General features: G+C 32.9%; 1 non-coding gene across 1 annotated transcript; it reads left to right on the top strand.

Annotated features, from left to right (window-relative positions):
* The first annotated feature begins 10,807 nt into the window (after positions 1 to 10,807).
* Positions 10,808 to 10,878, top strand: TRNAC-GCA (transfer RNA cysteine (anticodon GCA)). The gene has a single exon. It is a non-coding gene; the product is annotated as a tRNA-Cys (tRNA).
* Positions 10,879 to 11,279: the final 401 nt, after the last annotated feature.

Raw genomic sequence — 11,279 nt, 5'->3', positions numbered from 1 at the left:
TTTCTCATCAAGGTCCTCAAAGAATTTGGTTTTCATGGTAGAATCTTTTAGTTAATTGGGGTATGCTTGAAAATTCCTAAGTTATTCATGATGATAAATAGCTACTTGAATGGTTTTCTTGGTGCTTCTAGTGGCCTAAGAAAAGGTGGCCCTCTTTCTCCTTATCTTTTTACCATTTTGGTTGATGTTCTTTGCAAGAATCTTAGCAAGATGTGGCTACTCATTACATTAAATTTTTCAGGACTTCATCTATGGTTTCTATTGTCTCCCACCAAAAATTTGTGGATGACACCTTGACTACAAGAGAAGCTACTAAAGCTAAAGAGAAAGGTCACAATTTCATTCTAAGGAAGTGTTGGTGTTCCAAAACTACTAACCAAAAAAATACTTATCATACTAGGATAATGAAGAACAACTTAGTCTAAGGGTTAGATATTTCCTATGTTCAACTAAGAAATCTTCAGATCTAGACCCAACTTCAAAATAATCACAACGACTTTCTACTCTTTAGGTTATGCAAAACCAAGGCAGGTGAACCCGAGGGATAAAAGGGTTCAATACTAGATATTATCTTTACACTTCACTTAGTTACTGATATTTTCTTACAATACTTTAACCCTTATAGAAGATATTTGGCCACAATTGTTCTTGGATTTACAGATAATTCTAGGTTACAGTAGCTTACCACAACATAGAGAATAAATGCAAACAAGTGTTGGCCAGCTATTAAATTCTTCATACATTAATGTAAAATTGATTTGATTTTTGAAACATTGCTCGATGCAAATCTATGATCTCTTCACATCAAAACTAAATAAATCATCAGTGCCTCATCCACTGGCATTCAGAGTCTACCCAATAATTTTTACATAATCAATTGCATTACAATCAATATTATCAACAATTTACCCTAAACCTCATTCTTATGTATATTCATCTTATTGACTAGAAATCCTATCACCTTATAGAATTATTTACTTAATTCTTTGAATTAAAAGAAACAATAAACTGATATAAAACATATCCTAGTTCCACTAAATTGAATAACCCTTATAGAAGATATTTGGCCACAATTGTTCTCGAATTTACGGATAATTCTAAGTTATAGTAGCTTACCACAAAATAGAGAATAAATGCAAACAAGTGTTGGCCAGCTATTAAATTCTTCATACATTAATGTAAAATTGATTTGATTTTTGAAACATTGCTTGATGCAAATCTATGATCTCTTCACATCAAAACTAAATAAATCATCAGTGCCTCATCCACTGGCATTTAGAGTCTACCCAAATTTTTTTACCTAATCAATTGCATTACAATCAATATTATCAGCAATTTACCCTAAACCTCATTCTTATGTATATCCATCTTATTGACTAGAAATACTATCACCTTATAGAATTATTTACTTAATTCTTTGAATTAAAAGAAATAATAAACTAATATAAAACCTATTCTAGTTGCATTAAATTGAATAAGCCTTTCTCATACAATCTCAAGATAACCAACTAATAACAATGGAGACAAGATTCAGAGAAAAAAATATGGGTGTAATTCTCCTTTGTATTAATTTTCATTCAAAATCACACAAAAATGATGTAAAACTCAAAAGAATTCTAGACAAGACAACATGATCCTTCAATGTTAATGTATTCTAAGATTTGTAGAGAAAATACATCACAAAGTCAACATCAAGAATACTAGACCAAATGTAAGCCTAGCATAATACCAAAAGTTACATAAGAGTTCAGACCTCAATTCCACATCTTGGAAATCCTTTTATAGAATGGGTTGCAATAATCTTTAGATGGGAGGACAATTGTCCAAATACTATTCAAATACAAATACAAAGATATTCCTTTTCTATTATAGACAACACATTCTTTATACTTGGCCAAAATTCTAAGATACAGTTACAATACTAGCAAGTGGCATTTGACAACAAATATCTTGTTGGAAAATTCAATTTGTCTTTAGCTCTTGCCACCATCTATGCCTTTTCTCTATTCTTTACCATTTTAACTAAAATCCTAACTACCTTCTTTAACTATGCTAATCTGTGTCATTAGATGGAAAGGCCTTGATATCAGCAATAAGCTCCCATATGGTGATGTCTATATCAATATCAGGCTAGGTGGCATTTCTAAATGTATCCAAATCTTCTAAGCACTTGGTCCACTTGGCATCATTTATCATTTTGACCTTAGCAGTCACCTTAGACATTATTGCCTCCAACTTATAGAGTAGATCAACCATTCCATAAACAATAGTAGCACTTGCTTCATTATTACAAAAAGACAAAAACCTAGGGTGATCAAGAACATTTTGAAAAGATAATGACCATTCTACCTAGTCTTTTATTTTTCCTTTACTATCCAAAATTGTAGGTATAAAATTTGGTATCCCTATAGCATATATTTTCATCTTGTTTTAAACTAGTTGCATCTTACCTCCAAACAAACCATTTAAATCTCTAGCCTTATGAATTGCTTTCCTTGTGCTCACAATGGTTGTCTTTGGTAGATCCTTCTTTTGTGGAAGTACAATAACTATATTGTCAATGAATTCAATATAAGGGCCCTATGTGCTGAAAAGTGGATATAATAGAGAAATTGCCTCTACACATTTGTATTCCACCCCTTCTAAAGAAAGGTAGTAGCCATGGACATTCTAAGAAACTACCTTTAGTGAATTATTCTTATGAATTAACAAATTCTTCATAGCTCTTATCTCTGCATCTTTTCTAGCTTCTAGCTTCTCTTCATTAATTTCCATAGCTTGGCCTGATATTTCCCCTATTTCTAATGTCTAGCCCTCTATTTACATACCCCTACTATGGAGTTTTGTAATGTTTCTAACATTTTTTTTCAAATCAGCTATGTACATTTCTAGTTTGATGGTCCTCTATTCTAGAACATATATTTTCTTCATTTCTTCTTAATGGGTCCATCTTGTTCTTAGATATCTCTCATATGTTTATTCTAATTGAGCTTGGAGGGTGTCCCTTTTTTTTTCTCTTATCAATCCAATTGAAGTATGCAACCCAAATATCTGATCACTAGAAGTAGATTGAACATGCCAAAAAATAATATTTCCCCAAGGGGATTCTTTAATTTTCATTAGGGTAGGCTTATAATGCTTAGGAGCTAAACTCCAAATTATTATTGTTTGAGCATCTATATTGTAGCTTGACCCTCTTAGTTCTCCATATTGATTCTCATCTTCAAATGATATTGTTCTTTCCTATCTTCTAATTTGATCTAGCTAAAAGGATGAACTGAGATCCCATCCTAGAAAGACAATCATACCACTCCTCATTACCAAGTCCCTTGCCTCCTTATTATTGAGGGTCTGACTTGTAGCATCATATTCTTGTAGTTTCTTGACTAATCCAAAAACTACTTCATCAAAATCCCCTGACTCATTTATAGGGCAAGTTCAATTTGTTTTATTTTAAAAATAAAAATCTTGAACTCATTAGTTTTTATAAAATTATCATTCTAAATGAATTCATGAGCCTCTATAATCTTGTCATCTATCATTTGGGCTTCTAGCTACAACTTCTTTTCTCTTTGCTCATCCTCAGAAGCTTGAGATATTAAATATCTCCTCCTTATGTCATCAAAATGCCTTACTACCTCTTGGTAGGATCTAAAAGGTCTTTTTCTAGGCTTTCGTAGGAAATTCAACCATTTTTTGCCTTTTATGTCTTTATTTTACCCACTCAAAACTCTTAGGAACATCTTGTTTCACCTCTTTATTTTTAGGTTGGTCCTCCTCATCGAGGACTTCAACAAAATTCTCATCATTTGAGTACTCAAGGTCCATCTTCTTCCTAATTGCCTCATGGACCTTTTCTTCTAATTCATCAAAAATTCCCAAACATTTGTCCAATTTCAACCAGTAATCCTCATTAGGATAGAAACCTTTGAAATTTGAATCTTCTTTTTCCATCTCATACTCAAAACTGGCAATATCTCTATTAAAATCATTCTTTCTTTGCATACATTTTCATTTAGCTCATTAGTAATGAAATCCTCTTCCCACATTGGCTTGGTAGGAGGCAAATTATATCCTCTCATATTTTTTAGGGCATGTCTAACTACATTGTAAGGATCACAAGTCCCAGTTGGCCAAATTGGTAGTTTGTATTTTCTCAAAAATTCATTTTTTCCCTCGATGGAATTCTTGCCAATCTCAAAATCTCCTACTTTGGTACATCTACAAAGGAAAGTTCCTTTCTTAACTTCTTTTCCCAAGTATTCTATGTTTAAAGAAATCAATTGCCAGAATACTTCCATAAACCCTAACCTTTTAGGTACATACTTAGGTAAAATATGAGGTGGTTGAGGGCATCCAAAAACCCTAATAATGGTATATTCTTCAAATAAAAAGACACAACCCAAATCATATGTTAATTTCTTCCCAACATCAAAGCATAATTTAGGTTTAACAACCTTTCTTACACTCCTAGGGATCCTTTCAATTAATAGCCCTATTCTTTTTAAGACTAGATAGACAAAGTCATTATAAAAAGAAAATATGTTAGAGTAAGGATAAAACATTGCATACCCTTGTCCACTTTTATACTGGCAATCTCTCCCCCCATTCTTGAGTAGACTTGAATAAACTCTAATCAAATATGCCTACATTCTTGAATAGGGTTAAGTGCATGATTAAAGAATAGTGGTGGAATTTGAGATTCAAATCTCCTTCCTAAGTAGCAGTGATCTCCTTATTGATACTCTCAATAATATATTCCACAAAATCATAACCAACATTATGATTTGGGTCTTAAATATTCAAAGCCATAATATAATCTCCTCCAAGTACTTCCACAGTTCCATCCAAACTTAGGGCTTTGTTGATTCCAAATAGTTCAATCTGAACCTAGGGCTTTATTGATTCCAATCATAGTGTTCTAAAAATATCTTTAGAAGAATTCCAGTGTTATACATTTGTCAAGATCCTTCTTCTTTGGAATTTCCCCCACATTCTTCTTTGTAGAAGAAATATGTCTAGTCATATTTTGAACCGTGTAGAAGTTCTTGTGACTGTTGAAATTCTTAGTTAATTTCTCCATGTCTGTGAGCATTGAAATAGGTCCTCGCAAGTCAAAAACTTCTATAAATGTCTCTTTGTTGAGGGATAGGAAAACACTTATTTCCTTTATATGAAACATCTTGTTGATAGGATTATAACATTTGATTAGCATTTTCACCAGGTAGACATCTACAAATACTTTAGGCATAATTAAATTGCCTAAGTTTCTCACTCATTTGTTACAAACCAGAACCTCTAATACTTCATTCTTCTAGAAAAACCAAAACAATTCATACCAATTTATATCAAGGACTTTTTCATCTCTACACAATGTGTATGAGTCTTCGACTGCTAAATCATCTACTTTCTATGCATTAGTTGAACAAGGAAAAATGTGAATCCATTCCTCTACAAATGTACTTGGGAGCTTTAACAATGCATCTGGTTGCTTAATCACTACTTGGACAATTAGCTCTCCTTCCCTGTGAGTCATTTTTGAAAGAAATATGGTCAATTCTACATGCTGAAAGCTAAAAAATCACTTAGATATCACTCTGCAATTAAAAATTTCTTAGAAATGAAATTCTCTTTCTCTTCAAACTTGATTATTTTTTGTAATGTGAGCATGGATTTAATTTGCATTTAAGGGTGGCACACTTGAAAACCTATCAATTATCAAAAACTGGCAAAATCTATGCTTTTTTAGATTTTTCATACATCCAACTCATCACATCCTTGTCTAGCTCAAACTTTACTAATGAATCATTTTTAATACTTTAAAACTAATAGGTGTGACATTGTGAACAAATCTTTCTTATTGTTTCACTCTAGAATCTCTTCTTTTTCTATTCACACCTACGACTATGTGATTAGGGCTTTACTTCTTAGTACTTTGTAGCTTCACACTCATTTATCACTTAATACCTTCAAAGCTTGTGAGATTGTGCTATCTGATATTTTAATGCTATCACCTCTTTACAATGGTTTAGCAAGACAATTATATTAGCTATGTGATGCTACACTCACCATTTTATCTAACCTTTATTCCTTCATCACAATAGTATGACTTAAATTTTATCTTCTACACAAATCCTTGCGAACATGTGATGCTTTGCATCCTTAACCATTTGATCTTGCTTTTGCTTGTTCACAATGTCAACTTACTAACTAGGCTTAGAACTTGTGATAAAGTGATGCACTACATTTGCTAGTTCACTACCTTCTCCATGAGTTAAATACTAGCTCCAATGATGGAGTGATGCTATAAAATCTGATTGCATGATTACTTTGATTGCTTCATCACAACTCAAAATTTTAACTACACTTAAACCTTGGCAAATAAGTGATGAACATTTCTTTTGACTGCCATATATCCTTCATGATTTCATAGCTTGAAAATTATCTAGCTCACTTAACCATGTGATCATGCACTTATTGTAAAATTTTTCTACCATGTGTCATATGTTGTGTCCATGATTTGGCTTCAGGATATAGAAATTCATGAAATAATAATGTGAAAGCTTGTCATAAAACATAAGGATATAAGACATATCAAGAAACTTTGGATATCCTTATTTTGGACTTTTAAAATTAGTTTTGAAAAAAAAGGTTCCTATTGATCACAAAGATAGAATATTTTGACCTAGGGTTTTTTATAAAGATTAAATTTTTTTAGAAACCCTAAGCAAGGTAACTTCAATTCTTTCATGATTTTCACTTATATTTTTCAAAATCTTTGGCAAGTGGAAAATTAGACCAATAGGGAGTATTATCTTTCTTCTGGTCAAAGATTAAATCTCTTGACAAGTACTATGTACTTTGTCAACACTTGCAAAGTCTTCAACATTTGATTTCTATAATAATTGGATTTTAAATTGATCCTCTTCATGTGTTTTATTTTGGTATGCCTCTAGCTTCAACTAAATTGGACAATGATGTTTTAGAGAATTTGTAGGAGAAGAAGCTAGTGGCTTGGAAATGAGCCCTTGATTTGTTTGGAAACATGAAATGCCCACACCTTTAAATATCTACTCAATATGTTATGTCTCTCTTCCATATGCCTATGTAGTGGATTAAAAAATTGAATTCTATTAAACAAATATTTTTATGGACTGTTGTTGAAGATTAAAAAAAGTCTCTCACTTGTTAATTAGGAGATAGTTTGTTCCCCTAAGGATCAAGTCAAGATTAATGTTAGAGAATCCTAGCTCATGAATTTATCCCTCATCTCTAAAATTGGCTAGAAATTTATGACCTTGGAATTATAGGATTAGGATACAATCTTAAATGATAAGTAATCTCAATAATGGGAGTGGTACCAGTCTACTTAAGTACCCTCTCATTATGCAGTTGATTATCTAGAATAATTTGTAAAATATTATCCATGTCCTTTCTCAAGATACTTCTTGGCTAGTTGGGGATGGGGATACTATTTATTTTTGGGAGGAAATCTAAGTCAATGTGCCATCCTTGAATTTCCATCCTCATTTTTCTCAAATCTTAAGAGATTTCATATAACTTAATTGGTTGTCAAGATTCAAGATTACTAGGTATGAGATGATGATGGGATTATATGTCGAGTACTTTTTTGCCACATGCCCCACTTTCTTGCAATGAAACCATGCAAAAGGGATACTTTCAATGTCCAATTTTTGAATATGCTTACACAATTTAGAATGAAGTTACACAACCTTAGGAATGTCTCTTCCCTCATTAACCCTAATACAGATCTAAGCATAAGTTAATCTCCTTCTAGACACCATAATGGGATCAATGGAAAGGAGCTCCCTAAAAGATTGTTTTATGCCATCAAACACATCTTAATACAATAATTTCATATAGGTAGTTTTGGTAGTCAAACCCAAATGGCAACCTGGACAAAGAAAGAGTCATTTAGATCTAGCTTTGATGTCCATTTCTATAGAGAAAGGGTAGACCTACCAAAGGGCCAAGACCCTATGCAAAGGATCCTAGTGAGATCTTCTTGACCAAAGAATTTGAAAGAGAGAAAACCCTTGGCCATTGCAGCTATTTCAACTTGACCTTTTAGGTCCCATTTATTTCTAGCAAAGGCTTGTATAATGTCAATATTCAATCTAGGCCTAATGAACTTCCCAACTAGAGTAGAGGCCATAGTAGGAATGTTATGATCTACAAGCTCATTAGGTATTTCAATAAAATATTTCCCTTTTTCCTTATCTAAAATGTCATTTATCTCTTAGAAGGAGCAATTACCTATGGGTTTAATTCCAAGGAAATAAGACCACCTACCTATTGAATTCTCTTTGACGACTTTCAAAGCACAGTGTGGCCCATCATAGTCTTCCCAAATCTTAATGCATCCTTCCCAAAATCATTCCTTAGTGCTCATACGTCCCCATTCCTAGACTCTATATTTTACCCCTTGTCTTTCTCCTCCTAGTAGGGCTTATATCCTTGTTGTACACCATTCTAGACTGACTCACCTAAAGAAAAATTTAAATTTTTGACCTCTCCTACACCCACTACTTGAACTACAATCACCATGTTATCTACCAGATACTAATACTAACCAGTTCCTATAAGAAAAAAACCTAATTAAAAATATAATAATTAAAAACTACCTAAACCTACCCTACTCCCTACCCATCTCTCCTATCCCTACCCCACTCACCAACTTGGCTTCTCAAGCCCAAGCTAGGAATTCCCCAAGGACCTACATTATATGCAAGTGTGATGCCTATCCTTTATGACAAGGAAGCATACTTCTCCATGATGGTACATATGGATTTCATGGGAGGCATAAAGGTTTATTTTGGGTAAAGACAAGGGTTAAAATTTAAGAACATAAAGGGGCTTTATACAAAGTTTTAATATGTTGTCTTTCTCAATTCTTAAGCCATGGATGAATTTTTGAAGGAGAGGGGTTGTGTGGGGTGTGGGTGTCATGTGGGTCACATACCCACTCCCTTACTTGCTCCCTTTTTCATTATTTAAATTATTTTGATGATAATTTTTGTGAGAATGTATATTTATCCACTTTATGCATTTAAGTTTTCCTTTTTCTTTATTTTTTTAAATACATATTTTATAATTTTTAAAATGGAATCTTAAGCAGTATATTCTCTTTATTTCTCCTTTGATGGGAATTAATCTTTTCCCATACATTATCTAGAGATAAAATATATTTTCCTAGAAAATTTATGGGAAATATGCATATTAGAAGGTTATATTTCTTCTCTGTGAAATCATTTGCATCTAACTATTAGTGATTAGATAGGTATTAGGATATCATACTAGATATTTTGAGGTTGATTAACACAAATTTTTAAAGGAATTAATTAATCAAGTTAGCAATTCTTTATAGGATCAATTTGATTAAGTTATTTTTTTTCTTCTATGAATTAATATTGGATATGATTTGTTTCCTTCAACTAGTATGAAGTTGCAAATGTATACAATAGCAGGACTACTTTATATGTTATAAAATGGATCTCCAACATAGTAGAAACAATATAACATATCTTTATCACTTTTCTCAAAATTGCAAAAGAATTGGATTCACACAAGTTATAACTTAATTATTCAAACAAATGTATCTTTCATCTAAACTTGAGATTTAGGTATGTAATGAAGAAAAACTATTGATATATTACATAAATTCAATCCAACTTTCTTAACATAATGAACTATCATTTACTCTTTCTTGGATATACAATTACATCTTTAATCAGTCCAACATATTGTAATAAAATAATAACAAACATTCCTCTTATTTGAAGGATGCAACCATGCAACAAGAAGGTGAATATAAATAGAGAATTCTCCCAATACAATGTGGCATAAAGACATCATCAAGAGATCAATTTTTTTCTCCTTCAAAAAGGCACCAACAAGAGATCAAGATTTCCAAGATTTCTTGAACCTTTTAATCTATAAAAACCTACAAGTATAATTAAACATACCATGGAGAGCTCATCTCCCAACCTAGGCCTGAAGGAGGCCACCCACCAAGCTAGGAGAAACAATAGCTGACCAAGTGACATTCAACTCAAACAACACACACATGAACCATACATGAAACACCCAACCAAGGCTTTCACAATGGTTTTCACCTATGAACCCATGAAAAGTGGTGAAGTTGGAACGTCCATGTAGGAGATGTCAATGAAGAACATATAGAAACATGCTTCTTCCAAGGCCAAATTTATCATTCAACTTCCATACTCATTTCTTCTTATCTCCCCCATCAAGATCAATATGCATTGGCAATCAAGGTCCCATACAACATGTCTTTCTCCCTCTTCTCTCCATGAGAAGAGAATTTACACTTCTATGGAATCCAACTAGGCCCCTAACCACACATGGTCACTTTTTCCCTAGCCAAGGGTGAATAATGTCATCACTCCCTTCACCAATCTCTTAAAAAAATCAAGAAATAAAAAAGGAAAGATTGAAAACAAACCCAAAATCCCATCCCCCACAAATGAATTATCACAAACTATATAGTACACTCATGCAATAGATTTATAAGAACATAATAAGCTATTGAAAATATAAAACAAGCACCAATAACAATGGAGATCACCAACCTTCATAATGTATAATGGAAAAAGAAGTTTGAGAATATTGGAAAAGTCTAAATCCCCTATTAGACCTGGGGACTATAAATTGGTTATATGGCATATCCGAGTGATAAACAAGAATACGTGAAATACCTTACATATCATCTTCGATAAATAAAGCAAAATAGAGTTTTACCTTAGGATAAACTAGATATGGGGATGGCGACATAGCCAAGTGGTAAGGCAGGGGACTGCAAATCCTCGATCCCCAGTTCAAATCTGGGTGTCGCCTTGGTAGTCTAAACAAATACAAAAGATCTAAAGATAGAGAGTGGGTGGCCACCCACTAGCTTCTCCAAGGGCCTCTAAAAGGGCCTCCAAATTCCACCCAACTAATAGCAATAAATATACAATTGACCCTCAATCCTTTGGCCATCAACATTTCCCCTATCATAAATGCAAATCTTTAGTAAAAGTGTGGGTTTAGGAAAGGTCACAAGGTCAATCAATCTTCGCAACAAATGAAAATTGGAATATTTAGAGGGTCACTAAAGTCACTAGAGGGTTTTGGTAGTGTTAAAAATATCCCCAACCCATACCTCTACCACATAGGCACTTATATTCCTCTAAATTTTGCTTCTAGGGCCACTTTTTGGCCTCTACAAGTGACTTGAAAATTTTAATTCAAAAAAC

This window comes from Cupressus sempervirens, chromosome 9 (assembly GCF_028749045.1).
Source record: "Cupressus sempervirens isolate cs-2001-9-10 chromosome 9, ASM2874904v1, whole genome shotgun sequence".
Classification (NCBI taxonomy): domain Eukaryota; kingdom Viridiplantae; phylum Streptophyta; class Pinopsida; order Cupressales; family Cupressaceae; genus Cupressus; species Cupressus sempervirens.
Note: the sequence above shows the minus strand (reverse complement) of the source record. Positions and strands in the feature narration are given on the sequence as shown.